This window comes from Zonotrichia leucophrys, chromosome 10, assembly GCF_028769735.1.
Source record: "Zonotrichia leucophrys gambelii isolate GWCS_2022_RI chromosome 10, RI_Zleu_2.0, whole genome shotgun sequence".
Lineage (NCBI taxonomy): Eukaryota > Metazoa > Chordata > Aves > Passeriformes > Passerellidae > Zonotrichia > Zonotrichia leucophrys.
This window is the reverse complement of record NC_088180.1, coordinates 16359983-16373568: the sequence shown is the minus strand read 5'-3', so window position 1 is coordinate 16373568 and position 13586 is coordinate 16359983. Positions and strand designations below refer to the sequence as shown.

Here is a 13586-nt window from a genome sequence, read left to right as displayed (position 1 = left end):
AGGTCCTTTTAGACAAAATGAAACTAAAATAAAAATCCAGACGGGTCCCTTTGTGATAGCGGTCCTGGAAGTGCAGTTGTACAATGAGATGTTTTGTTTGTTTTAATTTTGTATCTGCTGTGTTGCCCACAAGGGTCCAATTAGCTTGTTACAGATGCTTGTATCAGTTTTATCCACTTGTCTTTTTTTTTTTTGGTTCTTTTTTTTTTTTTTTTTTTTTTTTTTTTATAGAGGGGTAACTTGTAGCACAGATTGCTGGCCTGCAGGCATCCAGAGATCAACAACCAGCTTTCTGTGATACCAAGCCCCCTGTGAAACAGACAGCCCTTACCCACAGCATTCATAATGCAGAGGGTAAAACAAATAGAGGGGAGGGAGGAGCTTGTGCTGGATTTTGGATTATCATGGAATAATCTCATGTGTTCAGAAATGGCCTGAAGGTGGCAATTCTGTCATGGCTAAGAATAACTCTGACAATCTTTGGCTGCTACACCTTGGAAATTGAAATGTAGTTTTGTTTTTTTTTTTAGTCAGTGTGCAGCAAAACAGAAAGCACTGAAGAGGTGGCTCTGAATTGTACATGTCACTATTTACTCCTGTCCCCTGGCATGCTCAGCTCATGTGCAATTCCAGGCTAACCTGGACACTCTCCTCCATTGTGTGGCTGTGTTGAGTGCCCAGGCACTTGAGATCTCACTTGTATAATCGATACACTCACAAAAGGGAACATATAAATAACGGGAAGAATCTGACTTGAACTGACACTGCAGGGATCACAGTGAGGGCTAATGCCTCATCCTTAACTCATGCTGCTGCTGCAGAGGACAAAAACACACACCACACTAAGGGCTAACATCAGATTTCCCAGCATCTTCCAAGCAGTGTGGTTCAAAGCACTCTGAATACCTGCAGTGCAAAATCCAGGAGCTGCTTGTCTACCTGTTGTTGAGTTTAGTTGCTGTTTGCTTTTCCTTTCCTTAATTTTAAAGGGAATTAACATCTCCCCTGGAGGAATCCAATTGAGGCAGCTCATCAGAGACTCACCAACCTGAGGCTGAGCATCAGCAGTTATTGGTACCTCTGGCACAGGCAGCTTTGGATGAACACTGGATCCCTGAAACTCCTGGGAGAGTCCTGCATTGCCTGGGCTAGGTTGGTGCCATGTGGAACCTCAGTTTTCCTTGCTGTGGAGGCTCTGTGGACCTACAGGTGCCCAAAAGCAGCAGGGTGGCATCCAGCCATGGAGGAGATGGGGCAAACCCGCCCACCTTCCCTCCCCACAGGCTCCATCCTTGGCTTGTCCATGCTGTCAGAAATCAACTGAGACCCTGGTGTGGTCAAGTGTCACATGCAGAACAGGGCAAACTGATCCAAAAATATTGTTACCTGGCAAAACCAGAAGGTTTAAGGTGCTGAAAGCTTTGTCTTGCAGGAGTACAGTCTTCTCCTGATGCTGACCAGGTGCACTGGAGTGATGAGCTGCCAGAGGGTGGGGCACAGGACACCAGGGATCAGCAAAGCCTTTTCTGCACCTCTCATGCCACTGAAGGTGAGTTCCTGAGGCTCTGGAACAGAAAGTAGAGGGGTTTTTAGTGAAAATGCTTGTTTTCCATGTAACATCCGCTCCTGCTTGAGTAGCAGGAAGGTAAAAAGAAAGATTTGTTTTTTTTTTTGAGAGCCATAGTAAGGCAGGATGGGAGATGAAATATCCATCTGCAGTGGAATAACCATGAGAGCATTCATGCACTGTTTCTTAGGGGAAAATGTGTGATTTTGTCTAGCCATAGTCTTGTTTCTCTTCATAAGAGGCTGTTTCAAACCAGAACAGAGCACTTTTCCCTGGCTTTTGTTTGATGACATTTGGAAGAAAGGGTAGCAGGTGCTGGCACAGGCTCCAGGAGTCCATCCTGGATCCCAGTTCCTCCAGCATGTGTGATCAGCAATGATCACCTTTCCAAGTTCTTCCTCATTTTTATCTGGCATAGGAATTCCTTTCTTCTTAACAGATTTTTATTATTCCTGAAATTAAACAAACAAACAAACCAAAAAAACCCAAAAGAAATAAATTAAAACAATTGAAACTTTACTATTTTGCAGAGCCATCACTCCGATCAGAAACTGAAATCCTGCTTTGTGCTCCTCCAGTGTGGAAATCTGTCAGGTAAATAGAAATCACCTCGTAAAAGCCCTTAAACAGCTCTGGTTTATATTTTAATTGAGGAACAGAACATTTTAAGCACTTTTATTGGGTGGCGCCTGCTGAATGACAGATGTCTGCGGCGGAGTAATGCTGAGCACACTTTCATAAAACGGAGAATTCCTTGCTTAAAACATTTACAATTAAAGGCTTGATTGAATAACAATGAGTTCTGTGCATGGAGCTCATTTCTGCACTTGTTTGTGCACCTGAAGCAGGCTGTGATCATTCTGTAGGTTGGATACGAGGTGCCAGTTGCTTTGTTCAGTGACCAAACAGTGCTCATGGGCACAGCTGGAAATGTGCCTTTGATTTTCCACCAGGATAGAGATAAGGTGCACTGTGCTGCTGTGCTGCCAGACTTGCTAACACCCTTGTTTCAGCTGCTTTGGCTTTTTTTTTTTCTTTTTTTTTCTTTTTTTTTTTCTAAGCTACAGGTTAGTAAGTGTCCCAATTTGCCAAGAGCCAGAGATTTTAAAATGAACACTAATCCTTTGCAGCTGAGAAAGTCTTAACTAGCTTCTGCTTTACTTTTCCATCTAGCTCCTGTGACCCCTATTACTGTAATACCCGAGAACATCACCTCTGGTCGTGCACTGAGCCTCGCAGTGTCTGAAGAAAGTTAGACTTGCATTAATATTATTTTCCTCTGTTCTGTATGGAGAACTGAGGCACAGCCAGGTCAAGTGATTCACCCAAAGGTGCTCTTTGAAAAGGAGCCCTGATGCTGTACACACGTGCCCAGTCTTTGGCTGGTATTTAAAACTGAGCCTTTTGATTGCAGAAACGGCTTCAAGCAAGCCCCAAACACCCAACAGCAAGCCAGGTGACAGGGCACAAACCACAACCTTTGGCTCAAAAGCCAGCTGAGAGACTGAAGTGAGGAGGGATTTAGAGTTTCATCCCTGCTAGGCTGAGGGAGATCGTGTGAGAGCTGCAGACTGGGGAAGGCATGGAAAATCCTGACCTGAACTTGGGGAAGAAAACAGCCTCACTTTCCTCAGAAGAATCCACAGAGTAGATCTTGCCACAGCAGAAGGAACATGTGTCATGGGAACAGCAGAGGCAAAATGTGTCATGGGAAAAATCTTGACGGATTCAGCCCAGGACGCGAATATGCAAATGGAGACCGAATTAAATGCAATCGAGCAAGATAACACATATCCCAGCAATGGAGAAAACTCACAGCACACTCGCAAAAAAGATGGAGTTTAAATCCAAGGAGGGGGGTCTGAGGATGTATAAGCAGTCCCCAGTGACTAAATTTTAGCAGCAGTATGAAAATTTCCCCAAAAAAGGAGTCAGGAAAGTGTTGCAGGAATCAAACAAGGAGTAACTGAAGTGCAAGGGCCCATTACTGAGCTAAGTGGAAGAGGTGAAGAGGTGCCCCCAACACAGCAACAAAGCACAGATACTAATTAATATTATAGTTTTTCTGCTATTAAAAAGTCATCCTGTGGCTCACTTCTGGAATAATGTATATTTTTTCTCTTCCTGGCCTGCTCTTCTGAAAGAGGGATTTTCAAGAGTTGCTGGTTTCCATCTCCAAAGTAGCTCAATTTAGTTTCAGGGGAAATGAAACTCTCAACTAGCTTCATTTGTAAAATCTTTGAAGATGTGGGAATGTCCTCTGGCTGTAAGGAGAGGGAGTGTGATTCAGAGCCTGGTACAGATATATAAAGGGGTTCAATATTTAATTAAACATAATCTTCCTTGTGGCATGAGTGACTGAGCTCTTTCAGGAATAAAAGTCCTTGGGTTTTTATTACATTATTCTGCAATATGTGACAACAGAAAACCTTTTGCAGGACTATGCTGGCCCAGCACCTGCCTTCCCTGTAGCAGCACTTGCTGCCCTGCTGCTGCCAAGAGAACATTTTTGGAGGTAATAACTTTCTACTTTTACATGAAAAATCCATCTCTCTGGGATGTCAGATGGCTCTGACACATCTCCCTGACGCCTGGAAACTGTGGTTGCAGTCCCCACACCACTGGAGTGAGGAACCCACGGTGCTGCTCAGCACCACAGCCTGCCCTTAGCACCAAACACACATTTTTCAGCTTAAAAAAAAACAGTATAGAAAGGAGAAAAAAATTTCAAGTTTTTGGGTGGTTATTCTCTCCAGAGAGCAGGTGCCCTGATCCTGCACCCACGGCTGAGCTCAGCATGAGCAAAGGAGTTGTGCTGGGAGCGTGTGCGGGCAGAGGCTCTGAGGATCTGGCTTTGCAAAGGGTCAAGACAATCTCACTTAGGGCACCAGTCTGTTAGTTTTGTTCTCGTTTTTTTCTTTTTTTTTAATATAAAAGGAAAAGGACAGCATTAGCTCTTTTCTGGAAGTGATATTCTGCTCTGTGCGAGGAATGAGAGGAAGCTAGTTTAAAGGGAAAGGGTGCAATGCATCAGGCACAAGCCTAAGTAATGCCAAGGTCTGCAGCTGGCTGGCCCACTTTTGTTTTTAAATATGTAAAATGACTTCTAGAAGCATGGAGTTTTATTATTTCATCAATTTCTGCCTTCCATTGTTAACCATTCATGGCTGCCACCTACTCAACAAAAATGATGAAAGGAAATAATCCTTTTAGTAGAGAAAAGGTAATTACTAAGCAGGATGTATACTGCTCCGAAAAGGTTTTCTGATGATAAATCCAGTCCCCACAAGCCCCTGATTCAGTGGGATGTGCCCGTTCAGGTATCCTTTGCATCCTGACACAGTGGCCTTGGCTGGCACGTTCCCATTCCTGGGAAGTGCCCTGCTGAGAACGGCGAGGGTTTTCAAGGAGAGGCAGCCAGGGCTGCAGACAGAGCACAGCAGTGCCCCAGTGAATCTGGCCAGGGATGTGAAGCACTCCTGGGTTCCCTGGGTTCCAGCAGGAGCCCTTGTGCTGTGCTGCCCAGGCGCTCAGAGCCGTCTACCAGCTCCACCCTTCCTCCCGCCTGCAATTAGCACTTGCGGCGCTGCAAAGGGAGATGAGATTCTCTCGCTGTCCTCCCTCAGAGCTCGCTCGCACCTTCCCCACCGGGTGGGAACATGTGCTGCGGGTTAGGAAACATTCTCATCGTGGAATCGCATTTGCAGCAATCCTACCCCCCGCCGCCTGCTCGCTTCTGGCTATCAGGCTCTGCTGCAGCTCGTGGTGGTGGTGATGGACACGTGAACAGCAGAGCTCAGCACAGCTCCTGGTTCAGCAGAGCCTCAGATCTCCAGGATTCTCTTCATTCCTCCTGGAAATGTGTGAGCACAAACTGGGCCCAGTTTGTTCCACCCAGGGTAACTGGAGCTGGGTAAGTGCCGGCAGTTTGGGAAGAGTGGGGAGAGAAGTGGGAGTGTGTGACCATTGACCTTAATTAGGGGAGATGAAAATGTCGAAACATGATTCCTAAGAAAACCAAGGAAGGCCTCTATTGTCGAGTGTTTCCACATGGATGCCACTGAGAAGAGGTCAAGTGCTTTCTCTATACTTTAAGTAAACAGCAGATTGTGAGTTCACAGTCTGGACTGGATTTGAGCAGCCTCTGTGTTCTGCAAGATCATAATTGAGTCCTATGGACTCAAGGTTTGATATCCACTGACATTATTACTGAAATGCAGCAGCAATCAAGAGTTATAAAGTTTGCAAGTAAAAACCTGCCCCATGTCACAGATGGCACACCCTGTGATAGAATTATCTTGGGCTCTTGCTCCGAAGAAGCAGCAAGAAGGGACTTTTGTAAAAAAGAGTCTGTGCTGTTGGCTTTCTGTGATAAAGACATGCCTCCTCACATCATCATTGTCACATAAAAAATGCACAAAGCCTGCAAAATTAAATCTGCTAAATGAGCAGTGGGTTATATGTCAGGAACAGAGTGCTCCGAATCAGGCAGTTTATTTACATGCTACTGGGAAACGCATCAAGCCAAGTTAAAATGTTATGCATAAAATTCTTCTGTTCATCTTTGCAGTTATCCAGACTGAAGGTTAAGAAGACTGAATATGGTGGGTTTGTCCCAAAATGAGCTCTATTTACTTACCTGGAGGTGGGATGACATGGAAATCAGCAATGACAGCTGTATTTCACATCTGCAGTTCAGCTCTACCATCACTGCCAGCAGTTGTGGTGTTACCAGGGAGCAGCAGCTTCCATCTCAGGTAAAAACCTTCCATACCCTGGAGACTCCTTGCCCATATTAAAGGTCTTGTTTACAGACAGGGAAACTGAGTCAAAGAGCATTGATCCAAGTCCTCAGAAATCAGTGGCAGACCATCCAGAGCCCCACTTCTCCAATAACTTCTCCAGCTATTACAAGCAGGAAGAAAGGGCAGGAGTGCTTTTAGGGGCATAATTGAAATCAGATGAATCACTGGAAATCTTCCTGTCCATTCAGTGGGCTTCACATGATGATTTCTAATAGTCAAGACTCAAATTATTTAGGGTGCACTGCTGGGAGGAGGGAATGAGGCATGTAACTTGGGAAGCTCAGTCATGGAGAGTCCTTTTGGATGTGAAGCTGTAAAGCTTTATATGTACCTGGAGCAAAAAGTCTTTTTATTTCCCTGTCAGCATCTGCCTGTGAAAAGGAAAAAGAAAAGGCAGCCCATTTGTGGATGCTTTCTTGCTGCAACTCTGAATTGGAAATATCTGTCCTTGATTAAAGTGGGAAATGCAATTGCACAAGTCATTAATTATTACTGATAAACTGAAGTAGTGATGGAGCCAAATAAAAATCTCCTGCCACTACAATGGAATTCTGGAAAAAACCCACAGACCTGGGTGCCTGCATCCTATTTTCATTTCCTTTTTTGGGGGAAAAAAATACGTGCCTGAACTGCTGGGTGTCCACCAGCACACGATGGATGCAGAGAGCTGAACTTTATCCCCACAGACGGCAAAAATCAGCAGCTCCCGGTGCCTGCCACACGTGACCAGCCCCAATTATGGCTCCTTGCACATGACATCAGTATGCAATGGAGGATCTCACTTGTTTTTTTTTTGCCAGAGGCAAATGAATACATTAGGCAGCAGCGAGGCGTGGGGCAGGCGGATGCGGAACTCTGGGGTGATTTGGATTCCGAGCTCGCGTGGGGGTGTGAGCCAACCTCAGAAGTCATTTTCACTGATGCTGACACATAAGGCTTCCCTCAGAGACCTGTCTATCAAACTGCAACATGCTATGCAGAAAAATTAGATTACTCATGCTACAATAAAGAAGGAGGAGATGACAATGATAGAGGAAAAAAAAGCCCCAAACCAGCTTCAAAATATAACAGCTTTTATTAAATGAATAAAAATCTGGTGAATGGCAAAGTATCCTAGAGACTTTTTAAAATAATTTTTTTAAAATTTATTTTACTTCTTGCAACCCATTCCAAGGAGAGCTAGTTGGAAAGACCCTATTAATTCAGATGGTGCCTCTGGAAAAAACAGCACTTTATCATGATTGTCACACTACTGTACTTGTGAAATATCATCCTAAATAGTCATTATGATTTTGCTGCTGGTTTTGCTGCAGTCAGCAGTAGGATTTCCTTTGGCTTTGGTAAAAGCAGGATCAGGCCCCCTTGCTCTCTCTCTCTCTATGAATTGCAAATAGGTTGTTCACGTGTCAGCTCAGCAACCAGGCAAAGTTCACCCTGCTCAGTTCAAAGCAGCAAGATGAAGCTCAGGGCATTTCCTTCACGGTATTTGCCGAGTTCCTCAGGTCTACAAATGTGTTAAAGTGGTTTAATACAGGATCTGTAAAACAAACATTATGCAGCTATGTTTGAACCTTTGTCCAATAAAATTCATTTTTTTCAGAAGAAAATACAAAGTAGTAAAACATACTTGGTAAAGAAAAGAAAAGGCTATGGGAAGCTTAGTAAAATCCTACAAATCAGGATGCTGGGCAGCTTCAGGAAGGGTGTTTTAAAATAAATCTGCAGAAGAACACACAAACAGAGAGAGACACACAATCCATAGCTGGAAATGGATCTGGACCAGTGCCGAGGTTAGAACATCCCAGACAGCACTGCAGGACTGGTTTTACAATGTCAGATAATGGAAAGGTTTGGCCAAATGCTGATTTTTCTTCTCTAGTAATAACAAACCTGTGCTGGGGCTTCTGCAGTATTTTCTCCTTGAGTTATTCCTCAGGAATGCTGTTTGGGAAAGATAATTGAGAGTTTTAACTCCCCTTGCCCTGAACCATGTTATGGCCGCATTTCCTGCAGCTGCAAATCCTGTTTTACCTATTGTTACCCATTTTAAGGAGCCAGTTTTTGTGTGTTGCTTTGACTTGTAGAGTAGCTCCAGACACAGGGTTTACTTTTTTGTTTTCAGTGTCTCTTCCAAATATTTCTTCAGAGATGAGTTTTGGTGCCCATCCAAGCCCAAAGAGGCTCTCCCATGGCCCTGCCCTTGCATGGCCTGGTGACCAGAGCAAAGAAGAGATGCAGAGTTGCCTTTTCCTGCTCCTTTTCCAACAGTGTGAGCAGCAGATCCACCCCATTCCACCCTTCACCCTGCTGAGGGGTTTTTTGGGGCTCTGGTTTCTTGATGAAGACAGGCAATTTCAACATGACCACACAGAGGGGAAGCACGTGGAATTACAGGCCTCTTTAAAATTGTCAGGAGCAAATATGATCAGATCTGGTTCTTGATCTCATTACTGTCTAAAAGATTTGGCTGGCATTTTTAAATGCCATGATTTATGTTCTTCACCTTAACACAGCCCTCGGTGGTGTAAACTGAGTAACTCTATTATTCTCCAGGGCAACTCTACTGAATCCAATTGGAGAATTTTCACAGGACTGTGTCTATAAGAAAATATTAACATGGATTAAGACAAGTTGATAGATTTTAAACCAGGCTATTCAATGAGAACCAGTGAGAATAAATCAAATAACTTTGCCTAACTACAGAAAGTATTTGTAAAGCCCTGTAAGGTTTCCATTTCCTAAAGCCACCTGCCATCTCAAATGCCCCTAATCAGTCACAGATGCTGGATACCAACCTGCTAACCCTACAGCTTTGAGAGAAAATATTGCACTTTGTAAACTCATTCTTGGGTATTTCCTTAATTTTTCTTAAACTGAACTTTCATCCCTTATTTTCCACTTAAATGTAATGAGTTAAATCAACTCTGACATCTTGCCCTGCTTACCCTTACAGTTCTGTTTAGCTGCTTTCCTATCTACTTCTTGAAAAGCCTGAAGACCTCAAGTCTGGGGGTTTTTTGGCTTTTTTTTTAATCATTAATTTAGTATTTTTTTTTTTCACTCCACATCTCATGATCACCCTCCTGGTGTTGAGAAATCCTATTTAATGCCGAGTTATGACTGTTTCTCTAATCCACTGCCAATGGGAAAAATGAATGTTTTTCTGTTCTTATGGTTATCCCCATGATGAAGATGTACCAAACTCTGAGCTTTCCTGAGGTACTGTGGAAATATCTTTTAACCTGAAAAATAATTGTAAAAAAACTCCGAAAAACCCCAAAAAAACCTAAAACAAATGACCAAAGAAGTCTACTCCTGATGAAATAAGAAAGAATAAGAATTAAGAAACATTTTAGAAGCTTCACATAACACCCAATGGAATCAAAGTACAGAATTTCCTAGATTAGGGAAGGTACCAAAGCAGGCCCTGGTGCCAAACACCATTAGAGGCCACTCAGCTGTGCTGGGGATGGATGTCTTGGCTCTGGAAGGAGCCATTATTCCACTTCAGCTCGTGAGGACAGGCTGGGAGTGGGAGTTGTAATGGAGGTAGGAAGCAGGCTGGATTTTATTAGTCTTCCATCATCTTTAAGAGACCCCTAAGCAGATCAGGTTTCAGCCTCTCCCTCCACTCCTGTGTCAGTCGTTGGTTCTGTTTTTGCTGGAGGATAAGTTTCATTATATTAATAAGCAGCACAAGTGGTTCCAATTGTGGAAGAACCACTCTGAGCTGTCAGAAATGATCAGAGGAGAAGTTTCAGCCTTTCCATGATCACAGCCTCTTCTTCTGGTGCCTCAACTCAGCACTTCCCCAGTGCACTTCACATTTTTAGCAGCCACGACAACAATAAAAGGTACCTCCACATTTCAGCTAGGGGAGGTTATTTTAAGGAATTTTATTCCCTGATCATGGTAGTACATCAGTGCTCAGAAACCAGATGCTAATGGGAATAATTGGGCTTACATCCAATCTGCTGGCTGGGAGACTGGATCTAGACATGCACTTAAATTAAACTATACATCTTCAGTCTCTTACTGCAGTCAAATTCCAAACACAAACATCTTTAATCATTCCACTAAGCCAGTAAGTTTGCATTTCTTATTACTTATGATGAGACAGTGAGAAAAACTCACAGCAAAACACTCCAAAATCTGGGACAGTTGGATCCCTATCTGAGAGTGATCCATTAATGCTCACCAGCAGTAACACTCAGAATTTGTCTCCCTCACATCATCCACTTGAAGGAAAGGGTTTTAGGCAAAGTAATTAAGAATCCTTACAAGGGTGGAGGTATTGTTAGATTAATTAATTGTGCAGATAGAAAAATGAGGCACAGAAAGTTTTAAATACATCTGATTTCAACAAGCAAGGCAGTAAAGAGGAGAAGGGTCTGAGGCACGATGCAGTGTTCCAGAGCAGGAAAACAGGGACCTAGGGAGCAGGAACACATCAATCCTCATGCTGTGCCCACTGGGATTTGTGCAGGAACACATCTCCACCAGAACCCACCCCCAGGATGCAGGACTGGGGTTTGAGATCACAGAATTCCCACCCAAGGACTGGGATCCACACTTCCGCCCGGGAGGTTCCCACACTGCCCTGAGGGGAACAGTGAGGAGTTTAGTTTTCAAATTAGACTCACCCAGGACTAGTCACTGAAATCTCATCTGTATTATGGAACTGAAAAAAAAAAAAAAAGAGGGGAGAAATGTAAAAGGAAATCTTTGTAGCCAGGAGTACCTGACTCTCCCGCAGTAGGAGACGCAGGAATAGTGTTTCATGTCATGGAGATGTAGTTAAAATGCAGACAGCATATCCTTGTTCTCAGAATCTGAGAGGTGTGGTTTGTGCATGTGGACAAGCCATCGTGCCTCCCTTTGATCTATCACTTGATGTACAGGAAGGCTTTTATGTGTTAGTCCCATATAATGGATAATTTAGTCTGAAACCATTATGAAAAGTATTACATTTTGGGTACATATGCTTCAATTATTCTTGAAAGTACACAGGAATATTTTATGAGATGCACACAGATTTCAAGTAAAAAAAAAGAAAAAGGAAATAAACCCAGAATTTTTGTTTACGATCCAAACAAATTTGTTCTTCTGAGGCAAGTCTGCATGCATTTAAAAAATTCTGCCTTTTTATGATTTTTTTTAAGGTACGTTGTAAACAATATGCTTGAATGTTATATAGAAAGTGACAGAACCATAATTCATTAAAATTACCAGTGGTGAAAGAATCATAGGATGGTTTGCGTTGGAAGGAGCCTTAAAGATCATCTATTTCCAACCTCCTGCCATGGGCATGGACCTCTTCCAGATTGTCCCAGGTTGCTCCAAGCCCCATCCAACCTGGCCTTGGACACTTCCAGGGATGGAGCAGCCACAGCTTCTCTGGGCACCCTGTGCCAGGGCCTCACACCCTCACAGGGAAGAAATTCTTCCTAATATGTAATCTAAACCTACTCTCTGTCTCTGGCTGAAATCTCTAATCCTATCCCCCTTTTACAAACAGAGGAAGGCCTGACCCATGAATCCATGGGCTGCTGATATGACATGGGCACTGTGACAGTGGCAGGACTGGAGTATCCCTTTTCCCATAGGAACAGTACTAGCTGGGCATTTTAAGAAGATTTTTGAGAGAGGAGTGTCTCTCTGTTTATTTTCTTCTCCAGACATGCTTGGAATGACAGATCCTGGAGATGGCCACAGCTGGACCCCAGCCAGAGGTGAATGCTGGCAGCAGTGCCACTGATGGCCTCCTGCAGGTGCCTTTATGCCTTTTCCCCTATTGCTACATGAAGCATCCTCAAATAAGATATTTGTTTTTCAATCAGGAATATTATCTGAGCTTATATTCCTTCTGTTTTCTTCCAGTGAATGAAATGATGACCAGCAGTGCCCAGGCTGAGCTGACCCAACCTGTCCCCAGCCCCTCCACCAAACTTACCTGGGATGAAAGGCATGGAATGACAGGCTCAGAGGGGAATGACAGGCACAGAGTGCCAGAGCTGGCACAGAGGCCTCTCCTGCAGGCATCTTGCTGGCTGTTTTAAGGTCTTCTGCCTCTAAGTGGCACCACGCTGGGTGATTGAACACTTGCTGGAATCTGTTCTACCTTTCATTGTAATGATTCCTTACAGAGCTCCGACTTTTCCAACTTGGAACTTTCAGGAGTACTGCCTGGATGTCAGAGCCCTTTTGTCAGAAAGACCAGAGCCTTCTGCAGTGATGGGCCCAGTACTGCAGAATGCCTTTGGAAAGCCGCAGCTCTTAACCCTTCCCTGGGAAAGTCTGAAGCGGAGTTTTTTGAGAAGGCTGTCACATCCCTGGGATTTGTAATGGCAGGGATTGAAAAGAGAGCCAGGCAGATCTTCCCTGGTGTGAACTGCCTGAGGGTCACACTGAATTGTACCCAGCCATGACCTGGCTTATGGTTTTGTATTTGCTTAAAATAATGAGGCCCAGACTGTCTCACATGCAGCTTCTGCTCAGAAAGCAGGAAACAATTTGGGAGGGGGAAAGGTGTCCCAGAAAGGTGGAGTCCAACCTACAAACACACACACACTTAGCCTGGGAGCCCTGAAATGCTGGAGCAAACTGCACTCCTTAAAGCAGACATGCAGCACTGTGGTGGTGTTTGCAGGGGCCTTAGGATGAGGGAAGAGATTTATTTATTGATTTATTATTTTATGATGTATATTATATCAAAACTATACTAAAAGAATAGAAGAAAGGATTTCATCAGAAGACTGGCTAAGAATAGAAAAAGAATGAATAACAAAGGCTTGTGGCTGACTGAGATAGTCTGGACAGCTGACTGTGATTGGCCATTAATTAGAAATAACACATGAGACCAATCACAGATTCACCTGTTGCATTCCACAGCAGTAGATAACCATTGTTTACATTTTTTCTGAGACCTCTCAGCTTCTCAGGAGAAAAAATCTTGAGGAAAGGATTTTTCATAAACTGTGTCTTTGACACAGCACAAGAGACATCGAACCTTTTGAAACCAACTGAAAGAAATCTCCTCTCAGTGCCACAAGGGGCTCATAATGTTAAAGTTAGATATTCAACCATCTACCATGACCCTGCTCCTCACACATCTTACAAATTTCAAGGCTTTGCTCTCCTTTGAAACACAGTGATGTTGTCCTGTCCCTACATCCTAAAACCAAATCCACAGCCCAAATTCTACAGCTCACAAC

The 13586-nt window shown here is 43.8% G+C and overlaps 1 long non-coding RNA gene across 1 annotated transcript in view; it reads left to right on the top strand.

The window, feature by feature from the left end:
• The window catches only part of LOC135452192 (uncharacterized), a 42467-nt gene extending 34423 nt beyond the window's left edge, over positions 1-8044 (top strand). Inside the window, exons 3-7 of the long non-coding RNA XR_010441544.1 lie at positions 990-1152; positions 1433-1549; positions 2098-2161; positions 2741-5480; positions 6138-8044. This is a non-coding gene — a long non-coding RNA (uncharacterized LOC135452192). The remainder of the gene's footprint in view (positions 1-989; positions 1153-1432; positions 1550-2097; positions 2162-2740; positions 5481-6137) is intronic.
• The last annotated feature ends 5542 nt before the right edge of the window (positions 8045-13586 follow it).